The 14412-nt window shown below is 46.6% G+C and overlaps 1 protein-coding gene across 16 annotated transcripts in view; it reads right to left on the reverse strand.

Moving 5' to 3' along the window:
- Positions 1–14412, reverse strand: part of ARHGEF10L (Rho guanine nucleotide exchange factor 10 like) — a 145459-nt gene that overhangs the window by 129229 nt on the left and 1818 nt on the right. For 7 of the 16 annotated variants that reach the window (XM_083512656.1, XM_083512655.1, XM_083512650.1 and 4 more), the window contains exon 1: positions 96–388. The exons of 2 other annotated variants lie outside the window; for them this stretch is intronic. The gene's annotated coding sequence lies outside the window, so the exon portion shown is untranslated. Of the gene's footprint in view, positions 1–95; positions 441–14412 lie in introns of those variants that run through there. 7 more of the 16 variants (XM_083512649.1, XM_083512647.1, XM_083512646.1 and 4 more) reach the window with 4 other exon arrangements.

Raw genomic sequence — 14412 nt, forward strand, 5'->3', positions numbered from 1 at the left:
GGTCTCGGTCCATATTGCCGGCCGGATCTAGCCTCCGAGTGGCCTTCCCAGAAAGGAGTCTGGAAAGGTCAAAGAGGGGGGGTCAGTCCACTTACCCCCCGCAGCTCTCGCTGCTCTTTGTTGCGATGTTACAAAGAAGCGGTCTGTGGCAGCAGCCCCACGGTGTGGCTTGGGAGCCCAGCGCCTTCCTCTCTCCGCCGCCAATCCATGCTCAGAGGGCGCATGGATGAGTCCGGCTAAGCCTCGTCGCCACTGCCTGGCCTTCCGTCCATTGCTGGAAAGGAGATCTTAGGCCTTATCCGAATTGTGACCAATGTGGTACTCGGTCCAGACTGCACACAGAGAGAGAGGCAGGGAGGGAGCTGCCTCCAGCCGCCCCCTCTCTCGGTCACTAGGAGCAGCCGAGAGCTACCAGCTGATCCCAGAGCTCTGAGGCTCCCCCCTAGAGCAGCCGTGGGCCTCTCCGCCTCTCTCCAGGCTCCATAGAGCTTCTTTGGCCATGAATATTCAGGAGGAGAGGGAGGCTGGACCACAGAAGCCTCACGTCAGAGGACAGAGGTGGAAGGTCTCTGCACAAGCCACCGCTCTCTTCCCCACTTTCTCTCGCTCTCTCTTTCCTCAAAGAAGGCCCGGCGAATGCAAAAGGCTGCGAAACAACAGTTTGGCACTTGGTTGGGAGGGGACCCTGAATTTTGCAGTTCACAGACCCTCCAAGTGTCCTGAATTTTCCAGGGACAGTCCCGGATTTACAGGAGCTGTCCCGGTTTCTTATTTGATCCCAGAATATCCCGCTTTTCCTTAGGACGTCCCTATTTTCACTGGAGAAATACTGGAGTTATACGGGGTCCCCGAGACAAGGAGATCAATAACTAGACAAACTTTAGAAGAAATCTGAAGGCAGCCCTGGAAAAGGAAGGGTTTTTTTGTTTGTGTTTGTGTTTGTGTTTGTTGTATTGTATTTGTTTTCTTCTTCTTCTTTATTTTGACAAAGTAATCATAAATAAATAAGAATGAAAAGAAAAATGGCGAAGTTTTTTAATGTTTAATGTTTCGTTCTGTTTTTATATATGTTGGAAACCGCTCAGAGTGGCTGGGGAAACCCAGTCTGATGATGATGATGATGATTATTATTATTATTATACAAGGCATCCCTATTTCATCAGAGAAATGTTAAAGTTAAGTACGAACCCCATGTTTGATGTATCGATTACTGGTTTTGTGGGGCGCAGGAAAAACGTGGGGGTTTCACTGCAAACACTGTAAAAAAAACACCTGCAAAACCTTTCAATGCACCCTTGAAAATCCACAAGCCTCTGAATTTTGCAATGCAGTACTCTGGCCTACAAATGGATCTAAAGCACTGGGGTGAAAAGTGTGCAAAAATACATGGATTAGGGAAAATAGCATGAAAAAGGTTTGGAATAATTGCTTTGCACACACACAAAAAGTGTGTGTTGCATACCAAAATATGGATATAAGGTGAAGTTGTGTTTGCATCTATTAGGAAAAACACAAGAATATTATTATTGCTACTGGTTACAGATAGGTAGCCGTGTTGGTCTGCCATAGTCAAAATAAAAAAATTCCTTCCAGTAGCACCTTAAAGACCAACTAAGTTAGTTCTTGGTATGAGCTTTCGTGTGCATGCACTGTGTATCTGAAGAAGTGTGCATGCACACGAAAGCTCATACCAAGAACTAACTTAGTTGGTCTTTAAGGTACTACTGGAAGGAATTTTTTTTATTATTGCTACTGTTATTATTAATTACCTGCTCTTAGCCCTAAGGTACCTGAGTGGGCTACAACCATTTTCAAATAGTTTGAAACAACTGACAATCACATATGTTTCAAATATTACTTTTTATTGTTGTTATTTTTTATTATTTTAAATAATTTTAAAAGTATTTTTATTGAATTTTATCCATACAACCCAACTAACAGAATAGCAGTTTGTGAGACTAACACACAAAAAGCCAGCCAAACCGAAGCTGGCGTGGGATGTCATAGTCACAAGGAGAAATGAGGAGGCTGATTTTCCAGATATTTGATAAGATACCAATACAGGTGTCAATTTACTCAGCAGTGCCAAGCTGCCTACTGTTGAGTCACCAAGCTCAGTACTGTTTGCACTGACTGGCAGCAATGAACCTCTGAGTTTCCAGGCAGGGGACACTCCCAGCCCTATGCAGAGATGCCGTTGAACCAGGGCCTTCTGCACTCCTAGCAGATGCTCTGCCATTGAGGTTCCAACTTTTTCCCAGACACTTAATCTGTGCACATTTGAGTTCTACTTGAATGGTCCTCTTCGCATTCCTTTGCCATTTTACCCTCTTGTTTACACTTTATTTCATTCATTCATTTGCCCTCTGCACCCATAGGTGCAGTTTGGCACTTGGTTGGGAGGGGACCCTGAATTTTGAAGTTCACAGACCCTCCAAGTGTCCCGGTTTCTTATTTGATCTCAGAATATCCCGCTTTTCCTTAGGACGTCCCTCAGTCTGTTCCAAAACCAAAGTGTTCCAAAACCAAGGCGCGCTTTCCAATAGAAAGTACAGTGGTGCCCCGCAAGAGAAATGCCTCGCAAGACGGAAAACTCGCTAGACGAAAGAGTTTTCCGTTTTGGAGGTGCTTCGCAAAACGAATCTCCTATGGGCTTGCTTTGCAAGACAACAATGTCTTGCGAGTTCCTGCTGTTTTTTTTCCTTTTCCCTCCCTTTTTCTAAGCCGCTAAGCTGCTTATCAGCTGATCCGATCAGCAAATAAGGCGCTAAAAGCTGCTAATAGCGCCAAGCCGCTTATCAGCTGATCCGATCAGCAGATAAGCCGCTAAAAGCCTCTAAAAGCCGCTAATAGCGCTAATAGCGCTAATCCGCTAATCCTTCAATGGGCTTGCTTCGCAAGACGAAAAAAAACGCTAGACGAAGAGAATCACAGAACGGATTCTTTTCGTCTTGCGAGGCACCACTGTATTGCAGGCACGCAATCAATCCATCAGTAGCTGAACTGGGTTCTGCACAGTCACAAAAACAAAAAAGAGACACAAAAACACAAAATAAATAGCAAAAGTAAGCAGACCTCAAAATGGAACCGTAACACTCAAAACGGAGCACGTTCGGCTTCCGAAAAAAGTTCGCAAACCGGAACACTTACTTCCAGGTTTGCAGTATTTGGGTTCCAAGTTGTTTGAGTACCAAGGTACCACTGTAGTTAAGCAGCGCGTACCACCATAAGAAATGAGGAGTGTGTAACAAACCAAACTTGCAAGATAAACAGAAATATAAACCTATGACTGAAACAAGGAGCACCAAGAGCCAAAAGCTTTATATTATGTCAAGAAAAATTCCCAAACACTTCAACGTTACTTATCCCAATTCCCCGAGAGGCTTGTGGAAGAGACAAATGTAAATTTTCTATGTCTTCAATAAAAAGCCGCTTTGAGGTTTCCTGTTACAATTAAGCGGGGAATAAATCTTATGGCATAAATCAATGCAAAATTGATTGGTATGATTGTGCAATGGCTTTCCTCTTTTGCAATATGCAAAAACTCAAGAAATGTACTGTTGGTGTACGTCTGTCTCAAGAAACATTGGCATGCGCCCAGTGGCGTAGCGTGGGTTGTCAGCACCCGGGGCAAGGCAAGTAATTTGCGCCCCCTAACCCCTAACCTGCCGCCGCTGCCAGCTTCTTCTTGCTGCTGCCTGGTCTGGTCTGGTGTGGTTCTCTCCCGTGCTCAGCGCTGCGCTGGGTGGCCGCTGCACTGTCCCTCCCCCAGATAGTCCCTCGCTCGCTCTCCACGCCGCACGCCTGGCACCCACCCCCTCCACAGTGGGCGTCGACCCAGCGGCTCGGCTCGGATTCGCACAGCCAGCACTGCAGTGAGAGAGAGTGAGTGAGCCAGGTAGGGGCAGAGAGCTGCGAGTGTGAGCGCGCCCCCCCCAGATGCTGCGCCCGGTGCGGCCGGCCCCCCCTGCACCCCCCACGCTACGCCACTGCGTGCGCCTCCAGGGCTATAGTCAAGGAGCACACAAGCAACCTCCCCCCGGGGGCAAGTCTGGGTGGTGTGCAAAGCGGTCCTTGAGTGCCCAGATGACAAGACCCTGTTCTTGGCCTTTTTGATGGGGTCCAAACAAAGGCGTAGCTGGGGGGAGGGATGCGGGTGGTGCTGTGGTCTAAACCACTGAGCTTCTTGGGCTTGCCGATCAGAAGGTCGGCGGTTCGAATCCCCTCGACAGAGTGAGCTCCCATTGCTCTGTCCCAGCTCCTGCTAACCCAGCAGTTCGAAAGCACGGCAGTGCAAGTAGATAAATAGGTACCACTTCGGCGGGAAGGTAAACGGCATTTCCATGTGCTTTGGCTTCCGTCACGGTGTCCCATTACACCAGAAGTGGTTTAGTCCTGCTGGCCACATGGCCCAGAAAGCTGTCTGTGGACAAACGCCGGCTCCCTCGACCTGAAAGCGAGATGAGCGCCGCAAGCCCATAGTCGCCTTTGACTGGACTTAACTGTCCAGGGGTCCTTTAACTTTACCTCTTTTTTTGCCTTAGCTGGGGGATGGCACTTACCGTGGGGACTGTCCTGCAGTGCGCCTGAGCCACATTTATCACATAGAATCATAGAATCATAGAATCATAGAGTTGGAAGAGACCACAAGGGCCATCGAGTCCAACCCCCTGCCAAGCAGGAAACACCATCAGAGCACTCCTGACATATGGTTGTCAAGCCTCTGCTTAAAGACCTCCAAAGTAGGAGACTCCACCACACTCCTTGGCAGCAAATTCCACTGTCGAACAGCTCTTACTGTCAGGAAGTTCTTCCTAATGTTTAGGTGGAATCTTCTTTCTTGTAGTTTGGATCCATTGCTCCGTGTCCGCTTCTCTGGAGCAGCATGTGAGTGACGCAATGGCTCAGGCGCCTGCAGGCTCCGTGCTGCCCAAAACAGCAGTGTTGGTCTTGCGTCCGCCCGCCACCTCCCCCTCAGCCACCCTACAGCCGAAGGGGAGGCAGCGGGTGCCGTCCTAGGCACCAGAGCTGCTACTGTAGCTACGCCACTAGGTCCAAAGGAAAGCAGAGCAATGCGTTTGGCAGCAGCTTGGCGGCAGGAGTTGCTGGAAGGAGGCGTACAAGGCGCCATCAAACCATCTTAGGGACTCCGTTCCAGATTTGTGGAGATTTTTCCCCTTGGCCTTTTCTTCTCCCGAAGAGATCCCGCAAGGCAGCAGAGAAACTGGATCAAATATATCTATGCTAGGCAACTTGGACTCTGCCCCATTTTAGGTGGAAGTGAGGTTACAGGGAACCAGGCAGAGGGCCTTCTCGGTAGTGGCGCCTGCCCTGTGGAATGCCCTCCCTTCAGATGTGAAGGAAATAAGCGGCTATCTTCTTTTTAAAAGACATCTGAAGGCAGCCCTGTTTAGGGAAGTTTTTTAATATTTAATGCTATATTGTTTTTAACACTTGATTGGAAGCCGTCCAGAGTGGCTGGGGAAACTCAGTCAGATGGGCGGGGTATAAATAATAAATTATTATTATTGTTGTTGTTGTTGTTGTTGTTGTTGTTGTTGTTGTTGTTGTTGTTGTTGTTGTTGTTATTTAGGTACCTTCCTGAGAGAGAAAAATCTCTTGGGTAAGAACAGCCTTCCCCATCTCTCTCTCTCTCTCTCTCTCTCTCTCTCTCTCTCCTCCCTTCTTCCCTTATCCACCAGCAACACCCAGCCAAGTCTTAAGCTCCTTCCTGACATGTAGTGACTGTCTCCTTCCCAAACCTGTCATTTCATCTTTAAAAGCAGGTGTGCTAAGATTATCTGGGTTTTATTTCTTAAAATGCCACCGTGCGTTCTTGGTATTAGCTGCAAAAAGAGCTGCGATATAGATTTTTAATTTGCTCTAAAAAAAAATAAAAATCCGTCAAGGGAGAGATCAATGGGGATTTGAGGCACTTCCTGGATCAGATAGCCCGACCTGAGCAACCCAATAGGTGGATTACGCTTGCTGGAAGTCTGTGTTAAGCAACTGAGACTGGCAGAGTAGCAAGGCAGGAGTGGAAGGGGAGGAGGGGAGGCAGTACAGAATCATAGGATTGTAGGGTTGGAAGGGACACCAGAGGTCATCCAGTCCAACCCCCTGAAATGCAGGAATTGCAACTACAGTGGTACCTCAGGTTAAGTACTTAATTCATTCCAGAGGTCTGTACTTAACCTGAAACTGTTCTTAACCTGAAGCACCACTTTAGCTAATGGGGCCTGCTGCTGCTGCTGCCGCGCCGCCAGAACATGATTTCTGTTCTCACCCTGAAGCAAAGTTCTTAACCTGAAGCACAATTTCTGGGTTAGTGGAGTGTGTAACCTGAAGCGTATGTAACCCGAGGTACCACTGTACAGCATCCATGGCAGACGGCCATCCAGCCTCTCCTTAAAAACCTCCAAGGAAGGTGAGTCCACCACTTTCTGAGGCAAAAGAAATGAAATAAGACAGAATCAAGCAGTGGAGAATTGGCACGCTTCCTTTAGGTCAGTGTTTCTCAACCTTGGGTCCCCAGATGTTGTTGGACTACAACTCCCATCATCCCTGAACTCTGGCCTTGCTAGCTAAGGATGATGGCAGTTGCAGGCCAAACACATTTGGGGACCCAAGGTTGAGAAAGGCTGCTTTAGGTGATAACCATAGTGTCTAGAGGCAGTTGGAGAATGGATGGCGGCTAATGGATTGAGGTTCAATCCTGACAAGACAGAAGTACTGTTCTTGGGGGACAGGGGGTGGGCTGGTGTGGGGGACTCCCTGATCCTGAATGGGGTAACTGTGCCCCTGAAGGACGAGGTGTGCAGTCTGGGACTCACAGCTGTCCATGGAGATGCAGGTCAATTCTGTGTCCAGGGCAGCTGTTTACCAGCTCCATTGGTACGCAGGCTGAGACCCTACTTGCTCGCAGACTGTCTCGCCAGAGTTGTGCACGCTCTGGTTATCTCCCACTTGGACTACTGCAATGGGCTCTACGTGGGGCTACCTTTGAAGGTGACTCGGAAACTGCAATTAATCCAGAATGCAGCAGCTAGACAGGCGACTGGGAGTGGCCGCCAAGACCATATAACACCTACATTGAAAGACCTACATTGGCTCACAGTGTGTTTCCAAGCACAATTCAAAGGGTTGGTGCTGACCTTGAAAGCTCTAAATGGCCTCAGCCCAGTATACCTGAAGGAGCGTCTCCACCCTCATCATTTAGCCCAGTCACTGAGGTCCAGCACAGAGGGCCTTCTGGGGCTTCCCTCCCCAGGCACCAATTAATGATGCAATGCCGCTGTCTGTCTGTTAGGGATTATTGAGCTGCGATTCCTGCATTGCGCAGGACTGGGCTTATTGTGTTCCCATTCCAGCTCTACAGTTCTAAAGGTAAAGAACCCCTGACAGTAAAGTCCAGTCGCAGACGACTCTGGGTTTGCAGCGCTCATTTCGCTTTCAGGTCGAGGGAGCCGGCGTTTGTCCGCAGACAGCTTTTCCGTGTCATGTGGCCAGCATGACTAAGCCGCATCTGGCGAAACCAGAGCAGCGCATGGAAACGCCGTTTACCTTCCCGCCAGAGCGGTACCCATTTATCTACTTTGCATTTTGATGTTCTTTTGAACTGCTTGGTTGGCAGGAGCAGGGACAGAGCAAGGGGAGCTCATCCCGTCGTGGGGATTCAAACCGCCGGCCCTCCGATCCGCAAGCCCAAGAGGCTCAGTGGTTTAGACCACAGCGCCACCCATATTCTATGCTTCTATTATTCCATGAATACTAAGCTAGATAAACCAATGACCTGACTTGTCCCAAGTTAAATCAGAACCATGAGGACTGGGATCTTGTTCTCCTTTGAAGCAAAGCACCATAGCTCCATAGTAAAGATAAAGGGACCCCTGACCATTAGGTCCAGTCGTGGCCGACTCTGGGGTTGCGGCGCTCATCTCGCTTTATTGGCCAAGGGAGCCAGCGTACAGCTTCCGGGTCATGTGGCCAGCATGACAAAGCCGCTTCTGACGAACCAGAGCAGCGCACGGAAACGCCGTTTACCTTCCCACCGAAGCGGTACCCATTTATCTACTTGCACTTTGACATGCTTTTGAACTGCTAGGTTGACAGGAGCAGGGACAGAACAATGGGAGCTCACCCCATCGCGGGGATTCAAACCACCGACCTTCTAATCAGCAAGTCCTAGGCTCTGTGGTTTAACCCACAGTGCCACCCACGTCCCTAGCTCCATAGTAGAGCAGCTTTAAAGGTGATAGATGATAGATAGATAGATAGATAGATAGATAGATAGATAGATAGATAGATGATAGAGATAGATAGATGATAGATGATAGATAGATAGATAGATAGATAGATAGATAGATAGATAGATAGATAGATAGATGATAGATAGATAGATAGATAATAGATAGATGATAGATAGATAGATAGATAGATAGATAGATAGATAGATAGATAGATAGATATTTGGTTTTACAGTCACATATCCAACATACAACATAGAAACAAGATTCCAGAGAATCTCCTGGATTTCCCTCCTCCCCTTTATGGGTCCTATTGTTAATCATTTCCTCCTGCATCTTTTATAATAATCCAGATCCTTTACCTCTCCGTTGTATCCAAAATTCACCATTAAGCTACAAGTGATATTCTGATCCTACTAATGATTTTAACTGTTTATAATGGTTTTTAAGATAAGTTATAAATTTCCCCGATCCCTTATTAAAATTTAGGACTTCCTGATTTCTGACTCTTCGGGTCATTTTAGCCGTTTCAGCATAATCCATCAACTTGATCTGCCATTCTTCTCTGGTAGAGTGCCTGCTTTGCACCCAGAAGGTTTAATCCCCAGCAACATTTACAGGCAAGGCTGGGGGGGGGGACCCTAGAGAGCTGTTGCTGCCAGCCAGTGCACGCAGTATTGAGCTACAAGGTGCTGACCCAGGGCGAGAGATCAGAGGACACGCCTTTGGTCTCCCCTGCCCTACCCCAAATTACAAGGACATCCCCGCTAAAATCCGGCACTTAAATCTTCCTCAATCCTCGACTGTCAACAATCATAAGCTGTTTTGCCGTCAGAAGCTGGGAAGACGAACCGGGCAAGCCAGATCGACAGCCCCGTCTGGATCCCACCGAGACCTTACGCAACAACATGCCTGGTTATAACCAGCTGGTTGGTTTCGGCATTTAAAAGGAACTTTTGTTGAACTCGCTTTGTGCAACCTTTTCCCGTCAAGTCAGGGCTCCCGGCTATTTTCCATGCAGCTGAGGTTCCCTTGTGTGTCTCGTTTCCACCAGCCCACTACCCCACAAAATGAAAATCCAAAATAGGTGCCAAGAAAAACAAAATAATTTGTTACCGTCGAAATCAATGAGAATATCAAGGAAGTGTGCACATAGGACAGCTCTGTGGAAGAGCCATAGCTCAGGGGTACATTTCTGAACACTATTCAATGTGTCGGTGCTGACCTTTAACGCCCTAAATGACTTTTAGCCCTGCATACCTGAAGGAGCGTCTCCACCCCCATCGTTACGCCCAGACACCAAGGTCCAGTTCAGAGGGCCTTCTGGCAGTTTGCTCGCTGCAAGAAGCCAAATTACAGGGAACCAAGCATAAGGTCTTCTCAGTAGTGGCGCCCAACCTGCAGAATGCCCTCCCACCAGATGTAAAGGAAATAAACAACTATCTGACTTATAGAAGACATCTGAAGGCAACCCTGTTTAAGAAAGTTTTTAATGTTTGATGTTTTATCGTGTTTTTAATATTCTGTTTCGAGCCGCCCAGAGTGGCTGGGGAAACCCAGCCAGATGGGCACATAATAATAATAATAATAATAATAATAATAATAATAATAATAATATACATGCAGAAGGCTGCAGGTTCAGTCTCAAGCATCTATCTCCAGGGCATGTTCCCTGCCTGGAACCCATGGGAGCTGCTGCCAGTCAGTGCAGACATTACATAGCCCGCTGACTTGTTACAATGCAACTTCGTATGTTTCTGTTTAAATCAGCCCTTTTTCCCCAGAACCATGAGGACTAGGATTTTTATTTGTTTTCTGCTTAGCATACAGCAGGTTCCATTTTCAATCCCCATTGTCAACATGTAGGGTTGGGAAAGACATCTTGCCTGAGATCCTGCACGGCTGCTGCCGGCTGGAGTAGGAAATACTGAGCCGGATGGATCAAAAGTCAAACCCTGTGTAATTCGGTTTCCTGGTCCTCACACATATGCGCCAGAGATTTCAGGAGACATTGCGAACATGAGGTTGAGAAACTCTGCGTTCTGCTTTGTTTAAAAGGAAAGCCAAGGTTCTTGGACTGATGAGCAAGCCAGCTTATTGCTTTAACCAAAAGGTCATGGCGACATAAGATTCGAAGGAGAGGGCCTGCTGTCAGGAATGCACAAAAATAATGGTGTCTCTCATGTAGCAATGACTGCAAGTTTGCAAATAAGTCCAGAATTATTGTTATTATTGAGGCTTCAACAAGAAATGAAAAAAGGAATATCCTAGAAGATCACGTATAGATCACATTAATCGACTGCAAGCTAAAATAAATCAGAAAAGAAAAAGGGTTATAGATTTCCTTGCCTGGGAAATGACTCTCAGTCACCACAGGAAAAATTGCTTATTTACAAGCCCAGCAACATGCTCCTTACAATACAGAGATAGATGGGAACAGCCTTTGCATAAATGATTCCTTCATTGAAGGGGGTTGGACTAGATGGCCCCTGAACTCTGAATTAGGACTCGGGTGACGCAAGGCATTTGTCGGCCCAGCTGGTGAAGCAGTAGCCCGCTGTTTGCTTGCGTATTTCAAATCCTTCGATGCTGCATTTCATCAGAAAAGATTTGAAAGGGAAATTAAACCACAAATTTAAACGAAATCCTAGGGTCATAGAATTGTGAAGTCCGGCTACTGATGCAAGAAAAGGCACCCTTTCTGCTCCAAAACAATTGCACATAAGAATATGAACACATAAGAAGAGACTGCCTGACGGATCAGGCCAATGGCCCACTTAGACCCGAGTCCTGTTCTCACAGCAGCTAAACAATCACCTGTGGAAAACCAGCAAGCAGGATTCGAACACAAGACCAACTCTCCCCTCCTGCAGTTTCCAGCAACTGGCATTCAGAAACATTGCCGCTTCCAACTGTGGAGGCAGAGAAGAACCACTGTCGAGTCACAATACACAGCCCTCTCCTCCATGAATTGGGGTGGATCTACACGCAGGGGAGGAAACTGCTATAAGTAAGTCAGAAATTAAATCGTTATAACAAAAGGGGGGGGGGACGCTATGTAAAAATCACATAGAATTTTTCTTGCTCTCCATCGCCATCTGGTGTTGCATGTTTATAACGAATCCAAAACGGGTTTTTTTAACTCATGTAGCTGAGTCCCAAGGTCTAATCCTCCTTTAAAGCCATCCAAACTGGTGGCCAGCAGCACACCAAGATTTCGGGGGCCCAAATTGTTATGGGAGCCCCTTCTCAACCAGCCACGAGGTCTGGGTAACCCCTGTTATCAAACTCATTGGAATTGTTCTACGTCTGATCACCAAATCTTTACAGCATCTGCTCAGACTTTTCGATAGTTGTGTTGTTGTTTAGTCATTTAGTCATGTCCGACTCTTCGTGGCCCCCTGGACCAGAGCACGCCAGGCACTCCTGTTTTCCACTGCCTCCTGCAGTTTGGTCAAACTCATGCTGGTAGCTTCGAGAACACTGTCCAAACATCTCATCCTCTGCCGTCCCCTTCTCCTTGTGCCCTCCATCTTTCCCAACATCAGGGTCTTTTCCAGGGAGTCTTCTCTTCTCATGAGGTGGCCAAAGTATTGGAGCCTCAGCTTCAGGATCTGTCCTTCCAGTGAGCACTCAGGGCTGATTTCTTTCAGAATGGAGAGGTTTGATCTTCTTGCAGTCCATGGGACTCTCAAGAGTCTCCTCCAGCACCAGAATTCAAAAGCATCAATTCTTCGGCGATCAGCCTTCTTTATGGTCCAGCTCTCACTTCCATACATCACTACTGGGAAAACCATAGCTTTTACTATACGGACCTTTGTTGGCAAGGTGATGTCTCTACTTTTTAAGATGCGGTCCAGGTTTGCTTTTTGATTGTTGTAGATATAATAAAAATAATAATAATAAATAAATAAATAAACCAACTGATTTGAGTTGCGCAGCTCAAATGGGGTCAACTAGACCCAAACATTTTAAGCAACAGGCGCTGAATTTGCTTCTGGGGCCCTTCCAGGATTAGGGCCCCTGAAGCTTAAGCTCCATTAGTTTCATAGCAGATCCTCCGCTGTTGCTGGCCATCACTGCCTCCAGTGGGAGAGAGTTCCACAGTCTGACTTCACGCTGCATAGAGAAAGTTTTCCTTTCCTCTGTCCCGAATCGTCCAACTTTCAGCTTCAGCTACAAGTTCTAGCGATACGAGAGAGGGAGGAAAACTTCTCCCATGACCTTGGGGTCTCAAATTTCAGTGGCGCCCTGGGCAACGCCAAAATTCAAACACCCTGCCTCTCGCCTTCTATTCTCCATCATAGTTGCAGTGCCCCTGAGGCTCCACGCCCAGGTCACCCTCCCCTAAATCCGCCTCTGTCCCTAGAAGGATCCCTGTGCTCTTTTTCCCCAAGTCACAACACCACACCCTTTCCAAAAACCAACGCCCCACAGACAATCATTTCCTGCATTGTTTTGTAGACAACAACAGAAGCCCTTCCCTCGCAAACTGGGCATTTGAAAATCGGGAGCGTCCAGGAGAAATGAGAAAAGCAGAGGCATGCTGGGAAAAATAATAATTCTGGGAGAGGCTGGGAAATCTGGAGGGGCAAACATTCTCCTCTCCCTGCAATTGCCTGCTAATTGAGTCGGGCACCTGTGGCTTTAAAAGCTGCTTGATTTGCAGGCGAAACAAGGAGTGGGGCAAGGGCCTGGGAGAGACCTGGGTTCAAATCTCCCCCTCGGCCATGATGTCGCTCGCTGGGTGTCACCTTGCCAGACCCTCACAAGCGTCCTTGTTTTCAAGGGACAGTCCTGGATTTACAGAAGCCGTCCTGGTTTCTGATTGTATCCTGGAATGTCCCACTTTTCCTTAGGACATCCCTATTTTCATCGGAGAAATGTTGGAGGGTATGGAGTTATGTGAGACACACACACACGAGCCAAGGAAATATGTACAACCTTTAGAAGACATCTGAAGGCAGCCTTGTATAAAGGTGGTTTTTTTAATGTTTAATGTTCTATTATGTAGGAAGCCACCCAGAGTGGATGACGTAACACAGTAAGATGTGCGGAGTATTATTGTTAATATTATTACTATTATTATGATGATGATACGATTCAATAATCTTTATTGTCATTGTCCCATACAGAACAACAAAATTGAAAAATCGACATAAAACATTGAAAACCCAACGAGCCTGCTATCCCAGCTATCCCAACCTGGTTAGCCCCCTAAAAACTCTGATACACCATTTTTAAATACAATACACTCCCATAGAGACTCCTTATACTGCATTTAAAACCAAAATAACATTTGGATAAAAACTGTTTTTCAGGCGGCTAGTCCTAGTCTTTATAACCCTGTATCTTCTTCCAGAAGGCAGAAGCTGAAAGATATCATTTCCAGGGTGCACACTATCCTTGCACTATCTCTGCAGCTTTCTTATGGCATCTGGAAGCATAGATTTGATCCAAGGTGGGAAGAGTGCACCCAATTACTCTCTCCGCAGTCTTTACAACCCTGGACAGCATTGTTTTTCCCCTGACCGTGCAGCTCCCAAACCACACACACAGAGGCAGATGAAGGTGATTGACTACATGGGACTGGCTGAAATGACTGACAGAATCCGAGACCAGGGGAAAGAGACGGCGGAAGAAGACTGGAAGAAATTTAAAAATTATCTTAAGAAATATTGCAAAATTAATGAATGTTAAGATGTTGTGGTTCTATAAAGGAAGGGATTACAGCTGTTAAAGATTAAGTAAAAGAAAAGGAAAGGAAAAATCAGATAAAATTAAGGGGAAGGATTTGCTGAAATAATTTTGGGAATTGGAATGCAGAAAGGGGAGGTATGGGGAAGTCGATGAAGTAAGTTTAAGAAAAAAAGGAGTTGAAATTATACGTGTTTGTTTGTTATTGTATGTATATCTTTGTATGGTGTGTATTGTATGTGTTTTTAAAATTTTGTGAAAATTTAATAAATATTTATTAAAAAAAAAAAACCACACACACAGACCGTAAGTTAATACACTCTCCACGGTACAATGGTAAAATGCCATCAACAGGTCCTTTGAGAGATTGTTTTTCCAGAGGATTCTCAGAAAATATAACCTCTGCTGTGCTTTGTTCACCAGGTCTTATTATTATTATGGGATGCAGGTGGTACTGTGGTCTAAACCA

Source organism: Podarcis liolepis, assembly GCF_965112155.1.
Source record: "Podarcis liolepis genome assembly, chromosome: 7".
Taxonomy (NCBI): domain Eukaryota; kingdom Metazoa; phylum Chordata; class Lepidosauria; order Squamata; family Lacertidae; genus Podarcis; species Podarcis liolepis.